Source organism: Betta splendens, chromosome 1 (genome assembly GCF_900634795.4).
Source record: "Betta splendens chromosome 1, fBetSpl5.4, whole genome shotgun sequence".
Taxonomy (NCBI): domain Eukaryota; kingdom Metazoa; phylum Chordata; class Actinopteri; order Anabantiformes; family Osphronemidae; genus Betta; species Betta splendens.
The window spans coordinates 21,829,833-21,844,745 of NC_040881.3; positions in this window are offsets into that span (position 1 = coordinate 21,829,833).

A 14,913-nucleotide genomic window follows, 5' to 3' on the forward strand; every position below is an offset into this window, starting at 1 on the left:
ATTAGGTTGATTGGACTCTCTCCATTGCCCGTAGGTGTGAGTGTGTGGCTGTGAATGGTTGTCTGTCTCCCAGAGGCAGCCTACGAACATACCCTTCTGTAATGTTTATACCCACCTCAAAAGCAGTTCAAGTCAATGAAAGAAGAGAAATATGCTTTATATATAAGTTACAAGATAGACAAATAGATGAACTTTATTGATCCCACAGCAGCGAAATTCAACTGCTGAACAAGAAGGCAGCAAAGGGATTGTGCAGGATTGCAGGAAAAAAAATTTTTCTCCACTTTCAAAACCAAATAAGAAAAAGGGAAACCGGGGGCGGGGCCAGACTTTCACAATAAAATGCCCAAGAGCATTTGAAGCGCAACATCGACAATTATTTGTAACTCCTGAAGGGTTGCGGTCGTGTTTTGACACACAATGAGACCCACATTGTTAACCTAAACCTTTTTTAAGAAATGACCTGCAATTGCACATTTATGCACCAGGTGGAGCAGTGATGTGTAATCCAGGCCCACAGGTAGACTGGAAGTGCATGAGGTTTGTTTATGTATATATATATATATATATATATATATATATATATATATATATATATATATATATATATATATATATATATATATATATATATATATATATATATATATATATACAACCACACACCACACACACACACACACACACACACACACACACACACACACACACACACACACACATACTCTTGTATACGGGTGGTCCCCGGTTCGAATCCCCGTTAGGGCGAATAAGCATCCAGTGTGGGTCTTTGGGCAAGACCCTTCAAGCTACCGCCTACCTCATATCATGAGAGACAATGAACCACATGAGATACCGGAAATGGCTAAGATGCGAGAACAAAGCTCTGTTGGAATGCTACTACTCAAGTAACCCTAGTCAAAGGGGTTACATGCAAAGAATGTGCGACAAACCCACATTCAAGACTGACTGCGAAGCAACTAATAGCTTAGTGTTCCAACATCCACAAACGGCAACTGCTATCACAACTTGAGATTGACGAGATACAACACAAATGCTACGGCCAAGACGCCAGGTCAGAAGGGACGTTTTGGGTACGAAGCCCCAATGAGCACAGATACGCAGAAGGATAAGATCATGGCGAGATTGAACAGGCAACCCCGAACCCCACAACAACGGCTAAGTGAAGTACCATCAGAAAGTCTCATGGATGTGAATGCAGCATTGAGAGCGATCTCTACCGCAACAATCACAGAAACCAATGAGCTGATATACGCTTCAGCATCAGTGATCCTAGAGGTGCTTGGATATAAGAGCAACCATGGGAGCCATGAGAAACACTACCCACCATGGAAACGAAGGTTGGAGGCAAAAATCAAGGCAGCTCGGAGGGAAGTGAGCCAAATGACAGAGGCCCAGAGAGGTGCAATGAAAAGACCAATGCCTAAGAGGTACAGCCAGATGCCAATACCTGAAGCACTCGAAACTGCCAAGCAAAGGCTACAAGCCTTGGCCAGCCGCCTAAAGAGATACACCAGAGACAACGAAGCCAGACGAATAAACCGGCTGTTCGCAACACAACCTGCGAAAGTGTACTCTCAATGGCAGGGTAATAACAGCAGAGCAGACCCACCAAGGCTGGAAACTGAACAGTACTGGAAAGGTATATGGGAGAGGGAGGCGTCACACAACAGCGATGACAGTGGCTGGTGGATCTGAGGGAAGACCACAACAACCTCCCTGAACAGAATCTAGTGACTATCACAGTGTCAGACATCCAACATAGAGTCTCAGGTATGAAAAACTGGACAGCACCTGGCCCTGACATGATCCACGCCTACTGGCTAAAGAAGCTCGCTGCAATCCATGAGCGCCTGGCAGCACAAACGAACCAGCTGCTAAGGGATGGGACTCACCCTGAATGGCTAACCGAAGGGCGAACAATCCTGATAATGAAGGATCCCTCAAAGGGTACAGTCCCATCCAACTACCGGCCAATAACCTGTCTCTCCACAACATGGAAGTTCATGTCAGGCATCATCGCCGCTAAGATAACTGGGCACATGGGTTAATACATGAGCGAAGCACAGAAGGGCATTGGTAAGGACTCCTGAGGAGCCAAACACCAACTCCTGGTTGACAGAACTGTTGCCCAAGACTGCAGAGTGCGACACACCAACCTGTCTACAGCCTGGATCGACTACAAGAAAGCCTATGACTCAATGCCACCCACATGGATCACTGAATGCTTGGAGCTGTACAACATCAACAGAACTCTAAGGGCCTTCATTGCAAACTCGATGAGGTTGTGGAGAACCACCTTTGAAGCCAATGGGAAGCCACTTGCCCAAGTATCCATCAAATGTGGCATATACCAAGGAGATGCACTGTCCCCACTGCTGTTCTGCATAGGTCTGAACCCCCTCAGCCAAATAATAAACAAGACTGGCTATGGATACCGACTCCGGAACGGGGCAACCATAAGTCACCTCCTCTACATGGATGACATCAAGCTGTACGCTAAGAATGAGCGAGACATCGACTCGCTGATCCACACCACCAGGATCTACAGCTCAGACATCGGGATGTAATTCGGGCTCGAGAAATGTGGGAGGATGGTGACAAAGAGAGGAAAGGTAATCCACACAGAAAGGGTCTCACAAGGAACAATAGCAGACATTGAGGACAATTACAAATACCTTGGAATACCACAGGCGAATGGCAACCTTGAACAGGTAACAAGGAATGCGGCAACAGCCAAATACCTCCAACGAGTAAGGCAAGTCCTAAGAAGCCAGCTCAATGGCAAGAACTAATCCCGGGCAATAAACAGCTATGCCCTGCCAGTGATCAGATACCCTGCGGGAATAATAAAGTGGCCAAAGGAAGAGATACAGACCACAGATGTTAAGACACGAAAGCTCTTCACCATGCATGGAAGGTTCCACCCCAAATCCAGCACCCTGAGACTATACGCTAGCCGCAAGGAAGGAGGCCGAGGACTAGTGAGCGTGAGACCCACTATCCAGGATGAAACATCCAAGATCCATAAGTACATTAAGGATAAGGCCCCGACAGATGACGTGCTGAGTGAATGTCTCAGGCAGTGGAGAACAGAGGATGAGATGCTGGAAGAGGGACCATCATGGGAGAACAAGCCCTTACACGGGATGTACCACCGAAACATAACTGAAGTGGCTGATCTCAACGAATCCTACCAGTGGCTTGAAAGGGTTGGGCTGAAGGACAGCACAGAGGCACTCATCCTGGCTGCACAGGAGCAGGACCTGAGCACCAGAGCCATAGAGGCCCAGATCTACCACACCAGACAAGACCCAAGGTGTAGACTGTGCAAAGAGGCCCCTGAGACGGTCCAGCACATAACTGCAGGCAGGGAAAGCATACATGGAACGCCATAACCAAGTGGCTGGCATAGTATACAGGAACATCTGCGCGGAGTATGGACTGGAAACCCCAAGATCAAAGTGGGAAACACCTCCCAAGGTGGTAGAGAACGAGCAAGCCAAGATCCTGTGGGACTTTCACATCCAGACAGACAGAATGGTTATGGCAAACCAACCAGACATTGTGGTGGTGGACAAAGAACAGAGGAAAGCCGTAGTGGTGGATGTGGCAATACCAAGTAATTTTAACCAAGTAACCAATGTAATAAGAATAAGAGAATAAGAAAACCTTTAAAAGTCCCGCAGTGGGGAAATTACTTCTCACAACAGCAGTACAGATGAGCGAGAATACAGGTACAGAACAGTTTGTGTTGGCAATGATTAGCACTAAAATTATTGGCATTTTTTTTCAACCAGCCAGGAATAAATGTCAACAGAAAGTCCAAAAGCTTCCTCAGTCTGAGTGAAGTTCCATATTATCCTCCAGTTTGGCTTCACTTCACACTTGCAAAGAACTGGCTCGTTACGTGAACAAAAGACAAAAAAGTGAGTAGGTGTGATGAACCCTCCCCCAAGAAGGACAGCAGACTGAAAGAGTTGACATGACTCAACTTCCACACAACTTAACCTGAGCCATGAAAACCAGATATATTTGTAAACTGCTCACCAAGAAAATTCTTAATGGATCCATAACTTTAAAGGTCCCACTCAAATCAATGCTTTGTTAACATAAAGCTGTATGAAGGAATTTAGTTACTGTCCATACAGTAGTTCTCCCTCAGAGGACCAACAGCCTAGTGGTTAATGCACAGAAGCTCCCAGCTAGAGACTCCTGGTGTAAACTTGCCTCTGGTGTCTTTTGTTTACCATACAAATTGACAAAGGGACACAAAATACAGAGATCTGTGCACCCAGGCATCAGTGCCTCAAGAATGGACAGGCGCTGGGCCTGGTTGTACAGCCGGAAATCAGCATCATCATCCACCATATAGAGTAATAAAAGGACATCTGAATACATATATGGGTTATGAGTTATGCCAGCTGATATTCCTTCAGTTCTGTGTCATTGCAATCACCTTTACTGCCAAATGTCACCGCAATCGGCTGATTGTGACGGCTCAATAATTTTCAAGTTAACTCAGACTTTCCTTAAAGTAGAAACATAGCACCAAAAGTGCAGGAACCTTCAGTCTGAGTAGAGTTACAGTACTTATTATCCTCCATTCACAATAGGCTTCACTTCACACCTGTAAAGAACTGGCTCATCAGTTGAACAAAGGACTGTGAGGAGGTGTGAAGACCACATCCCCCATGAAGGACATATAATGTAGAAGCTCCTTGAGAAATATTTCTGCTCTAAAAGAATGTACCCAACTTTCAGACAACCTGGTTTAGAAAATGGTCAAATTAACTGGATGTTTATAAAATCTGTAAATAAAACTTGTTAAAAAGAAAGTGTTAAGTTTATGGCTTCAGGATTTAAAAGTTTCTTATATTAAACCACCAACTAACAAAAATGGTTTGTTTAAAAAACTGTGGGTGGGAAGTTGTGTGCTTTAACCACTAGGCTCTTTGAAGTGATGGATCTCTGAAGAATCTTCTGTTTAAGTAGTTCACAAATGTTTTTGGTTGCATCACATAAAGTAACAGCACTGCAGGACTCTGGTGCTTTGGGGAGAAGGGGATGGTGTGAAACCAGTCTAACTAGTGCTGTGGATTGGTCGTTCTGTCTGAAAAGAGGCTCTCTATTGTTATGTTCATCTAAGTTTAATTAGAAGATTCAAATGCTCATTTTTTAATTTAAAACAGCTTCTGAAGCAGGCAGACTGACACACACTACATTCAAGTGAAAATGGCCGAATATATAGAATGACAATTTAAGAATTTCATTAGGTACATTAGTAAAGTCCAATTCAACCTAATACAGCCAGTAACTGATAAACCTCCAGAAAGTAGTTTGGCAGCTGTGGTAGCTAAGCTAATCTATGATTTAAAAAAGTAAGTTTAACATTCAACTCTGACATGAAGTCAACTTTTCAAGTTTTCTCAACTTTTTTATAGAGACTATAGTCTGTCTGTCTGTCTGTCTGTCTGTCTGTCTGTCTGTCTGTCTGTCTGTCTGTATGTCTGTCTGTCTGTCTGTCTGTCTGTCTGCCCTAGCAAACAGCGTTTAACTGACATTATCAGATTTATGTCCTGTTCTCAGAACTGTGCCTGTACTTGGTAGTTGACCCAGGTCAGATACTAAAGCTCCACCTTTTGGTTTTACCCTAGAATTGCGTCTTTGGTGCTAAAATGGGGGTGGCCTCATTAACATTTTTAACACCTTCCGCAGACAGACCAAGGAAAATGAACCGCTCCATCTGTAGGTAGGTAGGTAGGTAGGTAGGTAGGTAGGTAGGTAGGTAGGTAGGTAGCCAGACAGACAGACAGACAGACAGACAGACAGACAGACAGACAGACAGACAGACAGACAGACAGACAGACAGACAGACAGACAGAAATAATACCTTTATTGTCCCGCGATGGGGAAATTACCATGTTGCAACAACACAGAGACATATAGATATATATACAGAAGAAATAACAATCAAAATTAGAACTTAGAACTCCACAGGTTATCAACATCATGTACATATAACAATGAGGTAAGGTGACTGCACCAAACAAAGTGAGTGAGATATTAAAGTTACTGGTACCATTGCTCTGGAGATGTAGCGTGTGTCTGGCAGTGTGGTAGAAATGTGCACCATGTTATAATTGTTCATTATAAAGTCTGACAGCAGCAGGAAGGAAAGACCTGTGGAATTTCTCCTTCCCACAGCGAGGGTGGATCAGTCTGTCACTAAATCTGCTCTCCAGGGCAGACAGTGTGTCCTGCAGTGGGTGGGAATCGTGGTCCAGTATAGATGTGAATTTTGCCAGAACCCTTCTGTCTCCCACCTCTCTCACTGACTCCAGAGTGCAGCCCAGGACAGAGCTGGACTTCTTAATGACCTTATCCAGCTTTTTCCTCTCTGTGATGCTGCTGCTCCAGCAGACCACACCGTACAGGATGGCTGACGCCACCACAGAGTCATAGAAGGTCTTCAGAAGTGTCCCCTTCACTCCAAACTACCTCAGCCTTCTTAGTAGCTAAAGTCTGCTCTGACCCTGCCTGTATAGTGTGTCTGTCTTTTTTTGTCTTCCCTGAATTGTCTTTGTCTTCCCTGAATTGATCAGAAGATGGTTCTGCTGACACCAGTCCACAAAGTTCCGTGTCTGTTCTCTGTACTCTGCGGCATCATCGTCAGTGATAAGTCCAACAATTGCAGAGTCGTCTGAGAACTTCTGCAGAGCACAGCTACTGTAGATGAGTTGTGTCTGAAGTGAAGAGGAAGGGGGCCAGGACAGTCCCCTGGGGGGCTCCCACACGCAGTCCTGGACCCTCACAAACTGGGGACGGTTTGTGAGGTACTGTAGTCCAGTATCCACTCTGTCAAGTAACTGTCCACGCCAGCTGACTCCAATTTGTCCCTTAAGAGGTGGTATATGTTATTAAAGGCACTGGAGAAGTCAAAGAACAGAATCCTCACAGTGCTACTGGGCTTCTTAAAGTGGGCCAGGGAACGATGGAGCAGGAAGATGATGGCGTCCTCTTCTCTGATGCCAGGCTGGTAGGCAGAACCATTGCTGAGCTCACCATGCAGCGCAGTTGATGTAGAACCAGTCTCTCAGGTATGATGACTACTAAACCAATACCAAAGGTAGGTGGTGGAAAATAAAAAGATCCTGTGCAGGCACTCATCTGTTCTGTACATACAGTAACACCTTGACGTTGCGTGACGGATCATCTGATCACACACACTTCACCACAGAATCTGCCTCACAAAGATGATGCGATGCACATTAGGGTAGTTATGGCTCACAATGAGTTCAGTTATTGTGAGGCAGGTTGAGTGGCTGTTATTCTCCCGCAGGTAAAGCAGGCTCTGAGACAGGAAGTCCAATGATGGATCATATTTAAACAGCCACAATAAATTGTAATAAATCACTGTTTAGAATACTTGCAAAGATCGGCACAACATTTGAGAGTCTTCCTGAGCATAAGAGCATTAAAGGGGTCATATCATGCAAAATCCACTTTTTAGACATTTTGGAGCGTTCCTATGACTCTATAGGTCACATATACTCACACTGAGCACGGTAGAAATGCATTTCCTTCTTTTTTCACATTTTGAAAACGTAAATTTTCTAATCCAATGGAGAGAGACCACGTCTTACTCTGAGGTCGTGCCCCAGTTGTCGTCATATTGGTAGGAAGTTCTCCCTGCAAATCCTGAACCACCACCCCCACAATGATCCCGAACCAAAACTGGACTTCCGCCATTTCCCCCCTCTCACTTACCGTGAACAGATGAGCACGGCAGCGTCCAAGTCCTCCCATAGAAATAGTTCGGTTATTGGGTGTTTTAACCAACACCAAAGTCTATTCACTTTACCAAGGGATCAACTAGTGAGGACTATGTGGGTCACTTTTATTTTAAACGGATTGGTGCCAGAAACACTGCCTCAGTGTGCATTTCAAATGAGGGTGCGTACAATACTGGATTTTTTTTACGGCTCCTGTTGGAATAAAAGGATCTATTCCTACAGTCCGTCATTCACTCACTGAAGTACGTAAATGCTTGATACTTATAATTTTTTAAAATGTTAATTTGTATGTTTAAAGTGTAGTAACCTATGTGTGAGGCAAGTTACTAGCTAGCTATGCTAATGGCTACAGCCAGTGGACCAAGCCTTTGTCCCCGTCAAATGTGCTCGTGGGCTCCTGCAGCCACACACCTGTGTGGAGAAAAGCTAATGGCTATCGGCATCGAGTGGCTACAGGCAGGGAGCGGTGAGTCTAGCTCGCTTTAGTAAGTACGTGCTTGATACTTAATATGTTGGTTGGTCTGTTTAAAATGTAGTAACCCACATGTGAGACAAGCTAATGGCCATCGGCATTGAGCGACGACAAGTCTGTAATCGCATACACCCGGGGGGAACAGCTGATCGTTATCGCCCTTCGAGCAGCGACAGGCAGGGAGCGGTGGATCTAGCTCACTGTAGTATGTTTGTGCTTGATACTTGTGATATATAAATATGTTAGTTGGGGCTGTTTAAAATGTAGTAACCCACATGTGAGACAAGCTAATCGCTAGCGTTACTAACGGCTACAGCGAATCAACCGAGCCTTTGTCCCTTTCAAATGCGCTACTCTGAGTTGGCGCAATCACACACCTGTGTGGGGAACAGCTAATAGCGATGGGCCTTCGATCGGCGACAGGCAGGGAGCGGTGGATCAAACTTTTGTCCTGTTGACGTGCTGCCGCTCCTGTTTGTGTGTTGCGTTAGCCGATCGCATGCCATTAGGCCTTTGCACTTAAGAGCTACAGCTGGTCGATTGCTACAAAAAGAAACTGCAGATGAAGGCGGTTATGTTTGTTATTACCCCGTCCTGTGTCACAGCCTAAATCAACTTGTGATTTGGGGTTATGTCATGGTTCTATCAAATTCTAACATAATTAGTTGGAATGATTACTGTGTTGGGTTGCAAGCTTAGTTGCTAATTAGTCACATCTCTACAATAACTGCTGCTATCTGGTCAGTTACCCATAGCTTGTACCATAGCCATTATATTTGTAGGACCAATACAATTTACAGTAAATTCAACATTGTCTTTTCTATATGGTAGGGGGCACATTCCAGTTATCCACATGGGAGGCTGTAAAACAGAGAAATCACTGCAGACTGTTGGTACACAGACATCTGCTGCCCAGCTCAGGAGTGAAGGTATGTAAGTTTGTATGTACCAACAGTAAGATAGGCAATAGAAGATTTTAATTGGTATATACTGTTTAGATTTTATATTTGAATTGTAACAACTGTTTATCTGTTGTTTTAGCACAGACAGGCCTGTCCTCTTGTTTGGTTTAATTTTTTGTCTGGTGTTGTGTATTCCTACATTAGAGAAGGTTTTGACCTACATAATAATGAACATTTCACTAATCTACAATTCTGATTGCAGTACCTTTTGTTTTGATGAGGTGATGGTGAGGACAGCCACAGCTTCCATCTGGTAGAGGACTGCCTCCGCTCAGTCTTCCAAATAGTGATGAGAACAAGGATCACCACATCTCCCTGGTCATCTATTTACAACTATACCCGTCCTGCTGCAGAAAGAAATCTCCAACATAACCAGGGTACCCCCTACCCAGGACATGGACTGTTTACCCTACTTCCATGCATTTCGTCTGCAAGGCTCTGCAAAAGCTTCTGTCCTCAAACCCCCAGACTTTTTAATTAACTCAGTAACTTATACATTGCACATTAGAGTGTGAAGGTGTCACAGCTCATGTCATTTAGCCACTGCACTCAGTCGTTTCCGGTTTTATTTTGTCACCACTTCCTGTCTCAGTCATTGTTAGTTTCAGTCAGCCTTGCTTCCAATTCTAATCTACTCACCTGCCGGTCGTTTAGTCATCATCACTTAGGATTTAAGCACCACCTCTAAGCCCAGCACCTTGCCAGATTGTTTGTTCATTCACCCGTTCAACTTTCCAGCATTCTTACCTTTACCTTGCCGTGATTTTTGATCCTGTTTTGTTCCTGACCACGTCTCCAGCCCAGCCTGTGATAATCCCGTCTGCCTGTGTGAGTCTGACCATTGCCTGTTTTTGACATCCGCTTGCCTTATCCTCGTCTGTGCTGCTACCGATGATCTACCTGTGTACCGACCCTTGCCTGCCTGACCACGAGCTTGAATAAACCCTGTTGTGCACTGAGCCTTGTCTCCGCTGTGCGTGTGGGTCCGCTACCTAGAGCGCCGTGACAGTACAATCTGGCCACACTCGGACCCAGCCGGCGTCTTGCATCGGTTTAAGGGCCGCAAGGGATTTTGTTTTGTGTACTCGGACAACGCAAAGTCGTGATGGTGTTTTCCTGCTCGAGGCTGCCGGAGGACCTCCGCTGGTGCTTCGGGGAGCTCGCAAGGAATTACGCGGAAGCCCCCAGTCTGAAGGCGCGGCTCCGCGTAATAAAACAGGCGATCGCTATCCTGGAGGAGGAATTTTGGTGGCTTGACTACCCGGAAGTGCAGACGCTTTTTGAGAGGCTCCAGGCAGTACGGAGGGATTTGGCACGCGCTCTGCGCGCGGCGCCCGCCGGCGTCTCGTCAGCTGTTCCTGCTGCACCGGAAAGCGCTCCCGTCGTCGCTCAGTCAAGCCCAGCTCACGTTCCTGTCATCGTTCAGTCAAGCCAAGCTCACGTTCCTGTCGCTGCTCAGTCGAACCAAGCTCACGTTCCTGTCACTACTCAGTCGAACCAAGCTCACGTTCCTGTCGCGGCTCAGTCGAGTCAAGCTCACTCCCCTGTTGCCACTCAGGCAGATCCAGTCCCTGCTCCAGACGCCGCTCAGGCAGATCCAGCTCCCGTTCCAGACACCAGCTCATCGGCCCAAGTCCATGCCCACGCTACCGCCATAGTTCCCCAGTCCCATCCAGTCCGTACCGTGGCCCCGGCTCCTGCTTCAGCCCTGGCGGTTGAGGAGGTGAAGCCCACAGCTAGTCGTCGGAGGCCCAGACGGCGTCGACGACAGCCGGATTCCCCTGTCCAGGCTCCAGAGGACTCGGCCACAGAAATCAAGCGGCCCTCTCCGCCAGCAGAGGGCACTCTCGCTCCATCATACGACTTGCCCATCTCCATCGCAGGCATCCCGGACAGCATCTTCCTGCGGATCCGTGCCCAATGCGCCCCTCCGGTCCTGTTCCTGTTTGCACACTGGCTGAACTCCGCTGAGGCAGAGACCGACCCGGTAATCAAGGAGCGTCACTTCCGTGAAGCCGCCCTGCTCATCGCCCGGAAGCCTGCGCTGCGCGAGGCCCTGGGTTTCATTGAACCCCCGTCAGAGCCTGCACCCGTTCCTGCATCAGAGCCTGCACCCGTTCCTGCATCAGAGCCTGCACCCGTTCCTGCATCAGAGCCTGCACCCGTTCCTGCATCAGAGCCTGCACCCGTTCCTGCATCAGAGCCTGCACCCGTTCCTGCATCAGAGCCTGCATCACTGGCCCCAGCGTCTCCTGCGTCTCTGGCTGCAGCAACTCCCGCCCTAGCCTCACCTCAGTCATGCCAAGCGCCCGCTCAAGCCTCAGCTCAGCCCGCAGCCGCTCAAGCCTCAGCTCAGCCCGCAGCCGCTCAAGCCCCAGCTCAGCCCGCAGCCGCTCAAGCCCCAGCTCAGCCCGCAGCAGCTCAAGCCCCAGCTCAGCCCGCAGCAGCTCAAGCCCCAGCTCAGCCCGCAGCAGCTCAAGCCCCAGCTCAGCTACGTCAGGCTCAAGCCCCAGCTCAGCTACGTCAGGCTCAAGCCCCAGCTCAGCTACGTCAGGCTCAAGCCCCAGCTCAGCTACGTCAGGCTCAAGCCCCAGCTCAGCTACGTCAGGCTCAAGCCCCAGCTCCAGCTCAAGCTCAGGCCTCGGCCCCGCCACGCCAAGCTCAAGCTCCATCCCCAGCTCCAGCTCAAGCTCAGGCCTCGGCCCCGCCACGCCAAGCTCAAGCTCCATCCTTACGCCAGCTAGCGGACACCCCTGGCCAGTCACATCAGGCCTTAGTTCCTGTTCCTGTCGGCCATATTGAGGCCGCTCCCGTTCCTGTCGGCCATATTGAGGCCGCTCCCGTTCCTGTCGGCCATATTGAGGCCGCTCCCGTTCCTGTCGGCCATATTGAGGCCGCTCCCGTTCCTGTCGGCCATATTGAGGCCGTTCTAGCCCCAGTTCCTGTCGGCTCCTCAGAGGAGGACGCCGTTCTAGTTCCTGTCGGCCAAGTAGAGGTCGTTCTAGTCCCAGTTCCTGTCGGCTCCTTGGAGGAGGACGCCGTTCTAGTTCCTGCCACTGTCGGCCCCTCGGAGGTCGCAGCCCCCTACGATCCCCAGGAGGGGGTCGTCCCGGCCGCAGCGTCTGTTGCAGCCCCTGCCGACCTCCCGGAGGAGGTCGGTCCAGCTCCGTCTCCTGCCGACCTCCCGGAGGAGGTCGGTCCAGCTCCGTCTCCTGCCGACCTCCCGGAGGAGGTCGGTCCAGCTCCGTCTCCTGCCGACCTCCCGGAGGAGGTCGGTCCAGCTCCGTCTCCTGCCGACCTCCCGGAGGAGGTCGGTCCAGCTCCGCCTCCTGCCGACCTCCCGGAGGAGGTGGTCGGTCCGCTCCTGGTTCATGTGTTTTTTGAGCCAATGTGTGCAGGTGCTGCCCCTGGAGGTCCAGTCCCGGACACGTTCGCCTCAGCTTCTGGTGGTCCGGTCCCGGACACGTTCGCCTCTGCTCCTGGTGGTCCGGTCCCGGACACGTTCGCCTCTGCTCCTGGAGGCCCGGTGCCGGCCACGTCTGTCTCCGCTCCTGGAGGCCCGGTGCCGGCTACGTCTGCATCGGTTCCTGGTGGCCCGGCTCCGGCCCCGTCTCCACGTCTGTCTTCGCCCCTGGTTCCCGCCTCGTCTCCACGTCTGTCTTCGCCTCTGGTTCCCGCCTCGTCTCCACGTCTGTCTTCGCCTCTGGTTCCCGCCTCGTCTCCACGTCTGTCTTCGTCTCTGGTTCCCGCCTCGTCTCCACGTCTGTCTTCGCCTCTGGTTCCTGCCTCGTCTCCACGTCTGTCTTCGCCTCTGGTCCCCGCCTCGTCTCCACGTCGGTCCTCGTCTCTGGTCCCCGCCTCGTCTCCACGTCGGTCCTCGTCTCTGGTCCCCGCCTCGTCTCCACGTCGGTCCTCGTCTCTGGTCCCAGCCTCGTCTCCACGTCTGTCCTCGTCTCTGGTCCCAGCCTCGCCTCCACGTCTGTCCTCGTCTCTGGTCCCAGCCTCGCCTCCACGTCTGTCCTCGTCTCTGGTCCCAGCCTTGTCTCCACGTCTGTCCCCGTCGCCGTTCCCGGCTTCCCGCCGGCTCTCGCCTCACCTGCCCGACGGAGGGCCAGGTCCTTGGCGAATCCTGTGGCAGGGATGGCGCTGCCTCCTGCGTCGTCGGCCACCTCGGCTGGCCGGGTCCGGAGGCGACCACCTACCTGGAGGTCGCTGTTTCCTGCCGCGACGATGGCGCGGGTTCTGCCATTGCCGACCACCACGCCTCCTCAGCCCCCTAGAGCACCGCCGGGCTGGAGAGCACCAGCACATGGGTTGGACCGCTGGAGGCGTCGTGTTTCGACGTCGGCCTCCTAGAACTCTAGCCTTGTCTCCGGGCATAAGATGGGCCGTCTCGGCCTGGCGGCTGCACGGCCGTGACTCTCCTCGTCACCACCCCCCTTGAGGGATTGCCTGAACTTTGTTACCATCCATCATGGACTCATTATTCATGGACTCACCTCATGGACTTGGTTCTGCTCCCTGCCACTCAGTGCCTTGATCATCATGTGTTTGTTCCAGTCCGTTGCCCATCATGTTTAGTTGTGTTTTGATCCCCTCATTTTTTGTCCCAGCCTGTCGCCCCCCTTGCATGGTTGTGTTTTGTTTTTGGTCGTCTTGGAATCCGCCCTAGACGGGGGGGTTCTGTCACAGCTCATGTCATTTAGCCACTGCACTCAGTCGTTTCCGGTTTTATTTTGTCACCACTTCCTGTCTCAGTCATTGTTAGTTTCAGTCAGCCTTGCTTCCAATTCTAATCTACTCACCTGCCGGTCGTTTAGTCATCATCACTTAGGATTTAAGCACCACCTCTAAGCCCAGCACCTTGCCAGATTGTTTGTTCATTCACCCGTTCAACTTTCCAGCATTCTTACCTTTACCTTGCCGTGATTTTTGATCCTGTTTTGTTCCTGACCACGTCTCCAGCCCAGCCTGTGATAATCCCGTCTGCCTGTGTGAGTCTGACCATTGCCTGTTTTTGACATCCGCTTGCCTTATCCTCGTCTGTGCTGCTACCGATGATCTACCTGTGTACCGACCCTTGCCTGCCTGACCACGAGCTTGAATAAACCCTGTTGTGCACTGAGCCTTGTCTCCGCTGTGCGTGTGGGTCCGCTACCTAGAGCGCCGTGACAGAAGGTAGCAGTTCGTTCTAGCTTTGGAGCAGTGGTGCATTTTTTTGGTTGACAATAAAGTTTGTGTTTTCCCTTCAGAAAGAGTTCAGTGAAATACCTATTAGGTATTTCACTGAACTCTTTCTGAAGGGAAAACACTTTTATTCCGGAAATCATAGTATTGAAATTACATGTTTTTTCTCTTTTTAATATGGTAAGCTATAAAGTTGAACCGGCCATAAAAAGCATATAAATTATATATAAATTCCCCCCACAAAAAACACATTTTTACTCAAATGTAGTAATAGGTAAAGGAGTTATTCCACAGGTGGTCTACATCCATCATACAATTAGTGTTTTAGTGTTTTATCCATCAGGTAATTCTGCCTTCATCTACATCTATCTATCAGCACCAGCTCACTAGCCTCTGTAGACTAGATACCTGTAACAACTTCAGATACAAAGACATATTACTGTCAGATTTATCAAGAATCATCAAAAAACATAAT